At 40.8% G+C, this 14,384-nt stretch overlaps 1 non-coding gene across 1 annotated transcript; it reads right to left on the reverse strand.

The window, feature by feature from the left end:
• Positions 1–6,024: 6,024 nt before the first annotated feature.
• Positions 6,025–6,132, reverse strand: LOC112700555 (small nucleolar RNA R71). Its single transcript, XR_003153461.1, has one exon. It is a non-coding gene; the product is annotated as a small nucleolar RNA R71 (small nucleolar RNA).
• Positions 6,133–14,384: the final 8,252 nt, after the last annotated feature.

Here is a 14,384-nt window from a genome sequence, read left to right on the forward strand (position 1 = left end):
CAAAGATATCTAATACAATAGATAAATGTTCTATTTATAATAAACTAGCTCCTAGGGTTTACATGAGTAAGTAATTGATGCATAAATCCACTTCCGGGGCCCACTTGGTGTATGCTTGGGCTGAGCTTGATTAATCCACGAGCTGAGGCTTCTCTTGGAGTTGAACTCCGAGTTATGACGTGTTTTGGGCGTTCAACTCCGGATCATGATGTTTTTCTGGCGTTTAACTCCAGACAGCAGCTTGTACTTGGCGTTCAACGCCAAGTTGCGTCGTCAATTTCCCAATAAAGTATGGACTATTATATATTTCTGGAAAGCTCTGGATGTCTACTTTCTAACGCCGTTGAGAGCGCGCCATTTGGAGTTCTGTAGCTCCAGAAAATCCATTTGGAGTGCATGGAGGTCAGATTCCAACAGCATCAGCAGTCCTTTTGTCAGCCTTCTTCAGAGTTTTGCTCAAGTCCCTCAATTTCAGCCAGAATTTACCTGAAATCACAGAAAAATACACAAACTCATAGTAAAGTCCAGAAATGTGAATTTAACATAAAAACTAATGAAAACATCCCTAAAAGTAACTCAAACTTACTAAAAACTATCTAAAACAATGCCAAAAAGCGTATAAATTATCCGCTCATCAATACCTTCGAGTGGAACTCGTCCTCTTCACCATTAGCATTCTTTCTATGCTAGAGGGGCTATAGTCAATGGATTTCCCCCTCACATAGCTAATGTAGCCATATTGTTGCCCTGGTTGAGGTACCGCGTTGGCATAGAACTCCCTCACCAAGCTTTCTACCACTTTCCTTGGTGGGTTGCATAGGAGTGACCAACCCCTCTGTTCAATCTCAATGTTGATCTCAATGTGCTCATTCCTCCCTAGTTGGAATCCAACTTCTGGAATGATTTCCCTCTCACTCACCCAACCATAAAATTGGTTTTGGTTGAATGCGGAGAGGAACTTGTAGATATTGAAAGAGCTTGAGGATCTAGAGGTTGGTTCCCTGGTTCTTATTTTCTTTGAGGCTAAGCTTTTTGGTGGTGACATTAGGTTGGGAGAGTGTGCAAAAAAAAAGGGGGTTGAAAGAAAGAGAAGGCAAAACAAAGTTTTGCTCCAACACCAAACTTAGGACTTGATTGTCCCAATCAAGAAAAAGAAAGAAAATAGGGGATAGTAGAAAATGAAAGGAGATGCAAAGGTGAGTGTTGTAGGGGTTGTTGAAATGGGAGAGGAGATGGGGAGTGAGGCTTTTATAATGGGTGAATGATGTGGTTCGAAGGTGGGAAATAAAAGGGATTAAATGTTTTCCCACTTTGGGAAGTGGCGCCTAGCGTGGGAAAAAGCGCCAACTCTTTTCTCACTGTGTCTTCTGCGTGTGTTGAGTTCCAAAGTGTAGGTACACTTTGACTTCCTTGTTTTGTGAGTTATTTACCATGTGGGCCCCATCTTCTCTCTTGAAATTGAAACTGAACCCATTAGTGATGATAAAATAACCCCTTCACATTCCTTCTCATCAAGAATAAAGTGGGTTGCAACTGATGGGTGTCCCTTGGGACACCAAACTTAATTCTTTGGCATCTTAATAAATTGATTTTATCATTATGTATTTAATGTGTTCATAAATGTGAAATAACATCAATCTTTTCATTTTCTTTTGATTCCATACTCCTCTGAACTCATTAAATCACGTTCATGTTCTTACCCAAAACATTAAGTGCTTTCAAATTGGGTGACTTGGGCTGCTATATTATCATTGGTGGTGGCCACACCAAACTTAATCTCTGGGCTTACTCTTCAAAATCAAACTTGTTAATTATTTGTAAGCGTAGATTAAGTGGGTGAGAAGATACACCAAACTTAGCACTTTAGCTAGTTCTCAGCCCATTCACTCATCATTAGTTATGCATTCATCAAGTTGCAAATCCCAAAAAAAAAAAGAAATAAAAGAGTGTAAAGAAGATCTAACTATCAAAGCTAACATCAAACTTCCTAATCTACAATAGCAAACTAATCCTAATTACTATAAATGAAGCTATATGATGAGCGGATAATTTGTATACTTTTTGGCATTGTTTTTAGTATGTTTTTGTTATGATCTAGTTAGTTTTTAGTATATTTTTATTAGTTTTTAGTTAAAATTCACTTTTCTGGACTTTACTATGAGTCTGTGTGTTTTTCTGTGATTTCAGGTATTTTCTGGCTGAAATTGAGGGACCTGAGCAAAAATCTGATTCGGAGACCAAAAAGGACTGCAGATGCTGTTGGATTCTGACCTCCCTGCACTCGAAGTGGATTTTCTGGAGCTACAGAAGCCCAATTGGCGCGCTCTCAACGGCGTTGGAAAGTAGACATCCTGGGCTTTCCAGCAATATATGATAGTCCATACTTTGCCCAAGATTTGATGGCCCAAACCGGCGTTCAAAGTCACCTCAAGAAATCCCAGCGTTAAACGCTGGAACTGGCACCCAAATGGGAGTTAAACGCCCAAACTGGCATGAAAGCTGGCGTTTAACTCCAAGAAGAGTCTCTGCACGAAAAATGCTTCAATGCTCAGCCCAAGCACACACCAAGTGGGCCCGGAAGAGGATTTTTATGTCATTTACTCATTTCTGTACACCTTAGGCTACTAGTTCTTATAAGTAGGACCTTTTACTATTGTATTAGAGGACTTTGGTAGCTATCTTCATTTTGTATGCTATCTTAGATCATTGGGAGGCTGGCCATTCGGCCATGCCTAGACCTTATGCTTATGTATTTTCAACGGTGGAGTTTCTACACACCATAGATTAAGGTGTGGAGCTCTGCTGTACCTCGAGTATTAATGCAATTACTATTGTTCTTCCATTCAATTCCGCTTGTTCTTTGTCCAAGATATCACTTGTTCTTCAACTTGATGAATGTGATGACCCGTGACACTCATCATCATTCTCACCCATGAACAAGGTGACTGACAACCACTCTTGTTCTACAAGCGATCAAGGCCCTAGTGAATATCTCTTGGATTCCTGATTGCACGATGCATGGTTGATCGTCTGACAACCGAGTGCTCGTCTGACAAACGAGCCAACCATTCCGTGAGATCAGAGTCTTCGTGGTATAGGCGAGAACTGATGGCGGCATTCAAGAGAATCCGGAAGGTCTAACCTTGTCTGTGGTATTCTGAGTAGGATTCAATGACTGAATGACTGTGACGTGCTTCAAACTCCTGAGGGCGGGGCGTTAGTGACAGACGCAAAAGAATCACTGGATTCTATTCCGGCCTGATTGAGAACCGACAGATGAATTCCGCTATGCTGTGACAGAGCATATGCAATCGCTTTCACTGAGAGGATGGGAGGTAGCCACTGACAACGGTGAAACCCTTGCTTAAGCTTGCCATGGAAAGGAGTAAGAAGGATTGGATGAAGACAGTAGGAAAGCAGAGAGACGGAAGGGAAGGCATCTTCATGCGCTTATCTGAAGTTCCTACCAATGAATTACATAAGTATCACTATCTTTATCTTTTATGTTATTTTCGTTCATCACCATTACTATTTGAGTTTGCCTGACTAAGATTTACAAGATGACCATAGCTTGCTTCAATACTAACAATCTCCGTGGGATCGACCCTTACTCGCGTAAGGTTTATTACTTGGACGACCCAGTGCACTTGCTGGTTAGTTGTGCGAAGTTGTGTAATGCCATGGTATTGAGCTACCACGTTTTTGGAGCCATTACCGGGGATTATGAGAGTTGTGAAAAAGTATTGTTCACAATTTCGCGCACCAAGTTTTTGGCGCCGTTGCCGGGGATTGTTCTAGTTTTGAGCAAGCTTTTGGTAACATCAGTGCCAAGATCCGGCAACAACATCAAGTTTTTGGTGTTATTGCCCGGGATTGTTCTAGTTTGGACAACTGACGGTTCATCTTGTTGCTTAGATTAGGTATTTATTTTTTTCGAAATTCTTGAAGATGAATTCTAGAGTTTCATGATGATTTGTTGATGTCTGGCTGGCTGAGAAGCCATGTCTAATTTCATTGGACCGAGGTTTCAACTTATCACCACCAAAGCTTGTTGATTTTTATCAATCTTGCTTTTGGAGCAATGATCTGCTAAGGCTTGGCTGACCTTTGGTCATGTCTAGTGTTTTGGACCGAAGCTTTCTTTGAGAGCTTGGCTGGCTGTGAAGCCATGTCTAATTCCTGGACCGGAGTATTAGACTAGCATTGCACTGATTCCTGGAATTCTCATTAAGAATTTTGATATCTTTTTCCACTTAAATTTCGAAAAACACAAAAAAAATTACAAAACCATAAAATCAAAAAAATATTTCTTGTTTGAGTCTAGTGTCTCATCCTAAGTTTGGTGTCAATTGCATGCATTCATATGTCTTAGTGATCTTCAAGATGTTCTTGATGATTTACTTGCTCTGATCTTTGAAATTCTATTGACTTGAGTGTTTTGTGTGTCTCATATGCATTTCCATTTTGTTAGTGTCAGTAGTATACAAACTGCTAAGTTTGGTGTCTTGCATGCATTGTTATTTGATTCTTGTTGCATTTTGATTTTTCCTTATTATTAAAAATCCAAAAATATTTTTAATTTGTGTCTTTTCAAGTCAATAATACAGAGAATTGAAGATTCAGAACATACAGCAGAGGAATTGCACAGAAAAAGCTGGGCGTTCAAAACGCCCAGTGAAGAAGGACAGACTGGCGTTTAAACGCCAGCCAGGGTACCTGGTTGGGCGTTTAACGCCCAAAAGGGTAGCATTTTGGGCGTTAAACGCCAGAATGGATACCATTCTGGGCGTTTAACGCCAGGATGGCTAGAAGGGAAGATTCTGTTTTCAAATCAAATTTTTTTATTAGTTTTCAAAATCTTTTCAAAATCAAATCTTTTTCAAATCAATTTTTCAATCAAATCTTTTTCAAAACCAATTTCTTTCCATTTTTAAAGATACTTACTATCAATTAATGATTTGATTCAACATTTCAAGTATGTTACCTTTTCTGTTGAGAAAGGTTTAATGTTTGAATCATATCTTTTCTTGTTAGTCAAGTTTCTAATTTTCAAACCAAATCTTTTTAAAATGTTTTTCAAATCATATCTTCTTAATCACATTTTTCTAAATCAATCATATCTTCTTAACCACATCTTTTTCAAAATAGTTTTCAATCAAATCCTTTTGATTTCTAATTTCAAAATCTTTTTCAAAAATCACTTGATTTCTTTTCCATTTTCATTTTCGAAAATTAAGTAATGTTTCTCAAAAATGTTTTCAAAATTTTTCACTTAATTTTCGAAAATTACTTCCCTCCTTCTCACTTCCTTCCATTTATGGACTAATACTATTCCTTAATGCAAAATTCGAACTCCATCTTCTCTGATAAGTTCGAATTTTCTACTTCTGTCTTCTACTCTTCTTTTCCTCTGACACCTAAAGGGATCTCTATACTGTGACATAGAGGATTCCACATTTTCTTGTTCCCTTATCTTTCTTATGAGCAGGAGCAAAGACAAAGGCATTCCTGTTGAGGCTGATCCTGAACCTGAAAGGACCTTGAAGAGAAAGCTAAGAGAAGCCAAAGCACAACTCTCTTTTGAGCACCTGAACGAACTCTTCAAGGAGGAAGAACAAATGGCAGCCGAAAACAACAACAATGCCAACAATGCAAGGAAGGTGCTTGGTGACTTTACTGCACCTACTCCCGATTTCTATGGGAGAAGCATCTCTATCCCTGCCATTGGAGCAAACAACTTTGAGCTTAAGCCTCAATTAGTTTCTCTAATGCAACAGAATTGCAAGTTCCATGGACTTCCACTGGAAGATCCTCATCAGTTTTTAGCTGAGTTCTTGCAAATCTGTGACACTGTCAAGACTAATGGGGTTGACCCTGAGGTCTACAGACTTATGCTATTCCCTTTTGCTGTAAGAGACAGAGCTAGAACATGGTTGGACTCTCAACCTAAAGAAAGCCTGGACTCTTGGGAAAAGCTAGTCAATGCCTTCTTGGCAAAGTTCTTTCCACCTCAAAAAATTGAGTAAGCTTAGAGTGGAAGTCCAAACCTTCAGACAGAAGGAAGGAGAATCCCTCTATGAAGCTTGGGAAAGATACAAACAATTGATCAGAAAGTGTCCCACTGATATGCTTTCTGAATGGAGCATCATAGGTATTTTCTATGATGGTCTCTCTGAACTGTCCAAGATGTCGTTGGATAGCTCTTCTGGAGGATCTCTTCATCTGAAGAAGACGCCTACTGAAGCTCAAGAACTGATTGAAATGGTTGCAAATAACCAATTCATGTACACTTCTGAAAGAAATCCTGTGAACAATGGGACTAGTCAGAAGAAAGGAGTTCTTGAGATTGATACTCTGAATGCCATATTGGCTCAGAACAAAATATTGACTCAACAAGTCAATATGATTTCTCAAAGTCTGTCTGGAATGCAAAATGCACCAAGCAGTACTAAGGAAGCTTCATCTGAGGAAGAAGCTTATGATCCTGAGAACCCTTCAATAGAAGAGGTGAATTACATGGGAGAACCCTATGGAAACACCTATAATCCTTCATGGAGGAATCATCCAAATCTTTCATGGAAGGATCAACAGAGACCTCAACAAGGTTTCAATAATAATAATGGTGGAAGAAACAGGTTTAGCAACAGCAAGCCTTTTCCATCATCTTCTCAGCAACAGACAGAGAGTTCTAAGCAGAATACTTCTGATTTAGCAACCATGGTCTCTGATCTAATCAAGACCACTCAAAGTTTCATGACTGAAACAAGGTCTTCCATTGGAAATTTGGAAGGACAAGTGGGTCAGCGGAGCAAGAAAATTACTGAACTCCCTCCAAGTACTCTCCCAAGCAATACAGAAGAAAATCCAAAAGGAGAGTGCAAGGCCATCAACATGGCCGAATTTTGGGAGGAAGAAGAGGCAATGAACGCCACTGAGGAAGACCTCACTGGGCGTCCACTGGCCTCTAATGAGTTCCCTAATGAGGAACCATGGGAATCTGAGGCTCAAAATGAGACCATAGAGATTCCATTGGACTTACTTCTGCCATTCATGAGCTCTGATGAGTATTCTTCCTCTGAAGAGGATGAGTATGTCACTGAAGAGCAAGTTGCCAAATACCTTGGAGCAATCATGAAGCTAAATGACAAGTTATTTGGAAATGAGACTTGGGAGGATGAACCTCCTTTGCTCACCAAAGAACTGGATGACTTGTCTAGGCAGAAACTGCCTCAAAAGAGGCAGGACCCTGGGAAGTTTTCAATACCTTGTACCATAGGCACCATGACCTTCAAGAAGGCCTTGTGTGACTTAGGGTCAAGTGTAAACCTCATGCCCCTCTCTGTAATGGAGAAGCTAGGGATCTTTGAGGTACAAGCTGCAAGAATCTCACTAGAGATGGCAGACAACTCAAGAAAACAAGCTTATGGACTTGTAGAGGATGTTTTGGTGAAGATTGAAGACCATTACATCCCTGCTGATTTCATAGTCCTAGAGACTGGGAAGTGCATGGATGAATCTATCATCCTTGGCAAACCCTTCCTAGCCACAGCAAAGGCTGTGATTGATGTTGATAGAGGAGAGTTGATCATTTAAGTGAATGAAGAATCCTTGGTGTTTAAGGCCCAAGGATATCCCTCTGTCATCATGGAGAGGAAGCATGAAGAGCTTCTCTCAAAACAGAGCCAAACAGAGCCCCCACAGTCAAACTCTAAGTTTGGTGTTGGGAGGCCACAACCAAACTCTAAGTTTGGTGTTGAACCCCCACATTCAAACTCTAAGTTTGGTGTTGGGAGGTTCCAACACGGTTCTGAGCATTTCTGAGGCTCCATGAGAGTCCTCTGTCAAGCTAATGACACTAAAGAAGCGCTTGTTGGGAGGCAACCCAATGTTTTATATTTAATTATTTTCTTTTGTTATTTTATCTCTTTTGTAGGTTGATGATCATGAGAAGTCACAAAATTAATTGAAAAAGCAAAAACAGAATGAAAAATAGAAAGAAAAACAGCACACCCTGGAGGAAGATGCTGCTGGCATTTAAACGCCAGTAAGCCTAGCAGTTGGGCGTTTAACGCCCAGTCTGATACCATTCTGGGCGTTTAACGCCAGAAAGGGGCACCAGACTTGCGTTAAACGCCAGGAAAGGGCAAGAACCTGGCGTTAAACGCCAGGAATGGGCACCAGTCCAGCGTTTAACGCCAGAATTGGCTCAAAACGTGAATTTTGATGCCATTTGGTGCAGGGATGACTTTTCCTTGACACCACAGGATCTGTGGACCCCACAGGACCCCACCACCACTCTCTCTCTTCTTCCCCCATTCACCAATCACCTCAACACCTCTTCCCCAAAAACCCTTCACCTATCAAATCCCATCTTTCTCTTCACCAGTCACATCCATCCTTCATAAATCCCCACCAACCTCACCCTTCAAATTCAAACCACTTTCCCTCCCAAACCCACCCATAATGGCCGAACCATTACCCCCCTCTCTCCTATATATACCCTTCTTCAACCCTTCATTTTCACACAACCTAAACACCACTTCTCCCCCTCTTTGGCCGAACACACCACCATCTCCCTCTTCCTCATTTCTTCTTCTACTCTCTTCTTTCTTCTTTTGCTCGAGGACGAGCAAACATTTTAAGTTTGGTGTGGTAAAAGCATTGCTTTTTGTTTTTCCATAACCATCTATGGCATCCAAGGCCGGAGAAACCTCTAGAAAGAGGAAAGGGAAGGCAAAAGCTTCCACCTCCGAGTCATGGGAGATGGATAGGTTCATCTCAAGGGTGCATCAAGACCACTTCTATGAAGTTGTGGCCTTGAAGAAGGTGATCCCCGAGGTCCCCTTTTCACTCAAAAAGGGTGAATATCCGGAGATCCGACATGAGATCCGAAGAAGAGGTTGGGAAGTTCTTACCAACCCCATTCAACAAGTCGGAATCTTGATGGTTCAAGAGTTCTATGCCAATGCATGGATCACCAAGAACCATGACCAAAGTGTGAACCCGAATCCAAAGAATTATCTTACTATGGTTCGGGGGAAATACTTGGATTTTAGTCCGGAGAGTGTGAGGGTGGCGTTCAACTTGCCTATGATGCAAGGAGATGAACATCCTTACACTAGAAGGGTCAACTTTGATCAAAGGTTGGACCAAGTCCTCACAGTCATATGTGAAGAGGGCGCACAATGGAAGCAAGATTCAAGGGGAAAGCCGGTCCAATTGAGAAGGCATGACCTCAAGCCCGTGGCTAGAGGATGGTTAGAGTTCATACAACGCTCAATCATTCCCACTAGCAACCGGTCCGAAGTTACCATAGACCGGGCTATCATGATCCATAGCATCATGACTGGAGAAGAAATAGAGGTTCATGAGGTTATAGCCCAAGAACTCTATAAGGTGGCGGACAAGTCCTCTACCTTGGCAAGGTTAGCCTTTCCTCATCTCATTTGTCACCTCTGTTATTCAGTTGGAGTTGACATAGAGGGAGACACCCCCATTGAGGAGGACAAGCCCATCACTAAGAAGAGGATGGAGCACACAAGAGATCCCACTCATCATGAAATCCCTGAGATTCCTCAAGGGATGCACTTTCCTCCACAAAACTATTGGGAGCAACTAAACACCTCCCTAGGAGAATTGAGTTCCAACATGGGACAACTAAGGGTGGAGCATCAAGAACACTCCATCATCCTTCATGAGATTAGAGAAGATCAAAGAATCATGAAGGAGGAGCAACAAAGACAAGGAAGAGACATTGAGGAGTTCAAGCACTCCATAGGATCTTCAAGAGCAAGAAAGAGCCGCCATCACTAAGGTGGACCCGTTCTTTGATTCCCTTGTTCTTTATTCTTCTGTTTTTCAAATTTTATGCTTATGTTTATCCATGTTTGTGTCTTGTGATCATTAGTGTCTTAGTGTCTATGCCTTAAAGTTATGAATGTCCTATGAATCCATCACCTTTCTTAAATAAAAAATGTGCTTAATTGATAAAAGAAAGAATTGCATGAATTTTGAATTTTATAACAGTTTAATTATTTTTATGTGGTGGTAATATTTTTGTTCTCTGAATGTATGCTTAAACAGTGCATATGTCTTTTGAATTTGTGGTTCATGAATGTTGGCTCTTGAAAGAATGATGAAAAAGGAGACATGTTACTGAGGATCTGAAAAATCATTAAAATGATTCTTGAAGCAAGAAAAAGCTATTCAAAAAAAAAACGAAAAAAAAATATATATATATATAGAGAAATAAAGAGTTGTGATCCAAGGCAAATAAGAGTGTGCTTAAGAACCCTGGACACCTCTAATTGGGGACTTTAGCAAAGCTGAGTCACAATTTGAAAAGGTTCACCCAATTATGTGTCTGTGGCATGTATGTATCCGGTGGTAATACTGGAAGACAGAGTGCTTTGGGCCACAGCCAAGACTCAATAAATAGCTATGTTCAAGAATCATCATACTTTACTAAGAGAATCATTAACATTATCTGGACTCTGAGTTCCTAAAGAAGCCAATCATTCTGAATTTCAAAGGATAGAGTGAGATGCCAAAACTATTCAGAGGCAAAAAGTTAAAAGCCCCGCTCATCTAATTAATACTGATCTTCACAGATGTTTTTGGAATTCATTGCATATTCTCTTCTTTTTATCTTATTTGATTTTCAGTTGCTTGAGGACAAGCAACAATTTAAGTTTGGTGTTGTGATGAGCGGATAATTTGTATACTTTTTGGCATTGTTTTTAGTATGTTTTTGTTATGATCTAGTTAGTTTTTAGTATATTTTTATTATTTTTTAGTTAAAATTCACTTTTCTGGACTTTACTATGAGTTTGTGTGTTTTTCTGTGATTTCAGGTATTTTCTGGCTGAAATTGAGGGACCTGAGCAAAAATCTGATTCGGAGACCAAAAAGGACTGCAGATGCTGTTGGATTCTGACCTCCCTGCACTCGAAGTGGATTTTCTGGAGCTACAGAAGCCCAATTGGCGCGCTCTCAACGGCGTTGGAAAGTAGACATCCTGGGCTTTCCAGCAATATATGATAGTTCATACTTTGCCCAAGATTTAATGGCCCAAACCGGCGTTCAAAGTCACCTCAAGAAATCCCAGCGTTAAACGCTGGAACTGGCACCCAAATGGGAGTTAAACGCCCAAACTGGCATGAAAGCTGGCGTTTAACTCCAAGAAGAGTCTCTGCACGAAAAATGCTTCAATGCTCAGCCCAAGCACACACCAAGTGGGCCCGGAAGAGGATTTTTATGTCATTTACTCATTTCTGTACACCTTAGGCTACTAGTTCTTATAAGTAGGACCTTTTACTATTGTATTAGAGGACTTTGGTAGCTATCTTCATTTTGTATGCTATCTTAGATCATTGGGAGGCTGGCCATTCGGCCATGCCTAGACCTTATGCTTATGTATTTTCAACGGTGGAGTTTCTACACACCATAGATTAAGGTGTGGAGCTCTGCTGTACCTCGAGTATTAATGCAATTACTATTGTTCTTCCATTCAATTCCGCTTGTTCTTTGTCCAAGATATCACTTGTTCTTCAACTTGATGAATGTGATGACCCGTGACACTCATCATCATTCTCACCCATGAACAAGGTGTCTGACAACCACTCTTGTTCTACAAGCGATCAAGGCCCTAGTGAATATCTCTTGGATTCCTGATTGCACGATGCATGGTTGATCGTCTGACAACCGAGTGCTCGTCTGACAAACGAGCCAACCATTCCGTGAGATCAGAGTCTTCGTGGTATAGGCGAGAACTGATGGCGGCATTCAAGAGAATCCGGAAGGTCTAACCTTGTCTGTGGTATTCTGAGTAGGATTCAATGACTGAATGACTGTGACGTGCTTCAAACTCCTGAGGGCGGGGCGTTAGTGACAGACGCAAAAGAATCACTGGATTCTATTCCGGCCTGATTGAGAACCGACAGATGAATTCCGCTATGCTGTGACAGAGCATATGCAATCGCTTTCACTGAGAGGATGGGAGGTAGCCACTGACAACGGTGAAACCCTTGCTTAAGCTTGCCATGGAAAGGAGTAAGAAGGATTGGATGAAGACAGTAGGAAAGCAGAGAGACGGAAGGGAAGGCATCTTCATGCGCTTATCTGAAGTTCCTACCAATGAATTACATAAGTATCACTATCTTTATCTTTTATGTTATTTTCGTTCATCACCATTACTATTTGAGTTTGCCTGACTAAGATTTACAAGATGACCATAGCTTGCTTCAATACTAACAATCTCCGTGGGATCGACCCTTACTCGCGTAAGGTTTATTACTTGGACGACCCAGTGCACTTGCTGGTTAGTTGTGCGAAGTTGTGTAATGCCATGGTATTGAGCTACCACGTTTTTGGAGCCATTACCGGGGATTATGAGAGTTGTGAAAAAGTATTGTTCACAATTTCGCACACCACTATATAATTCACATAATTTAAACTACATCTAAGAAAAGCAATTAAATAAAAAAGGATAAAGTGTTGGGGTACCTCCCAACTAGCGCTTCTTTATTGTCATTAGCTTGACATTCTTTCATCTTTAGCTGAACTTGTAGCTCACTCTCTGCTCCTCCAAGGAGCCTCCCAAGTAGTGTTTGAGTCTATGGGCATTGACAGAAAAAGTTCTCTGAGTCTTGTCTTCCATGAGCTCCACATGACCATAGGGAAACATTTTGAGTATGGTGAAATGTCCTGACCATTGAGACTTAAGTTTTCCAGGGAAGAACTTGAGTCTTTAGTTGTAGAGTAGCACCTTCTGCCCTTCAGTGGACTCTCTCCTTGCTATCTTTTGGTCATGCCACCTTTTTGTATTTTCTTTGTAGATTTTTGCATTCTCATATGCTTGATCTTTAAATTCTTCCAGTTCATTGAGTTGCATTAATCTCTTTTCTACAGCAGCTTGCTCATCAAAATTCAGTAGTTTTAGGGCTCAGAAGGCTCTGTGCTCCAGCTCAACTGGTAAGTGGCAAGCCTTGCCAAATACTAGTTGGTATGTTGACATCCCAATGGGAGTCTTGAAGGCCGTCCTGTAGGCCCATAGAGCATCGTCTAGCTTCCTACACCAGTCCTTTGCTAAACTTCAAACAGTTTTTTCAAGTATTCATTTCAGCTCTATGTTGGAGATCTCGGCTTGCCCGTTGGTCTGTGGGTGGTATGGAGTTGCCACTTTGTGTTTGACTCCATATCTGAGAAGGAGTGCTTCCAATTGTTTGTTGAAGAAGTGTGACCCTCCGACACTAATGAGAGCTTTGGGAACTCCAAATCTGCTGAAGATATTCCTTCTCAAGAAGCTTATCACAACCTTGTTGTCATTTGTTCCAGTAGCTATGGCCTCTACCCATCTTGAAACATAATCAACAACCACTAATATGTAGCTATTTGAGTAGAAGGTTGGGAAGGGTCCCATGAAATCTATTCCCCATACATCAAATAATTCCAGCTCTAGTATGTATTACTGCGGCATCTCATTCCTCCTGGTTAGATTACCAGCCCTTTGACATTCATCACACCTTGACACCATTTCCTTGGCATCCTTAAAAACTGTTGGCCAGTAAAATCCGGATTGGAGCACTTTTGCTACTGTTCTTTCTCCACTGAAGTGACCTCCATATGCTGATCCATGGCACTGCCATAATACTTTCTGCCCTTCTTCATGGGATATACACCTTCTTAGGACAACATCATTACACTTTTTGAACAAATAGGGGTCATCCCAGATGTAGTGTTTGGCATCCTTGATTAGCTTCCTCCTCATGTGCTTATTGATGTTAGTTGGTAGCTTCCCAATAGCCTTGAAGTTAGCTATGTCTGCGAACCAAGGGGCTACTCGAATCATCATCAATTGTTCATCAATCCTTAAGAAGTGGTCAGCTACTTTGTTTTCTGCTCTGCTCCTATCTTTAATCTCAATATCAAATTATTGGAGCAGCAAGATCCACCTTATTAGTCTAGGCTTAGATTCTTGTTTGGTAAGCAAGTACTTGAGTGCTGCATGATCAGTGAACACAATTACTTTTGAGCCAATGAGATATGATCTAAACTTAACAAAAGCAAAAACTATGGCTAAAAGTTTTTTCTCTGTGGTGGTATAGTTCCTTTGATTCTCATTAAGGACCTTACTAGCATAGTAGATTACATGTACTAGCTTGTCTTTCCTCTGTCCTAGAACAGCACCAACAACAAAATCAGATGCATCACACATTAGTTCAAAGGGGAGATCCCAACTTGGTGGTGCTATAATAGGTGCAGAAGACAATTTTTTTGAGTTTATCAAAGGCTACTATGCATTCTCTATCAAAAACAAAAGGAGTATTTGAGACAAGTAGGTTGCTAAGGGGTTTTGCAATCTTTGAAAAATATTTAATAAACCT

The sequence above is a fragment of the Arachis hypogaea genome, chromosome 6 (assembly GCF_003086295.3).
Source record: "Arachis hypogaea cultivar Tifrunner chromosome 6, arahy.Tifrunner.gnm2.J5K5, whole genome shotgun sequence".
Classification (NCBI taxonomy): Eukaryota; Viridiplantae; Streptophyta; class Magnoliopsida; order Fabales; family Fabaceae; genus Arachis; species Arachis hypogaea.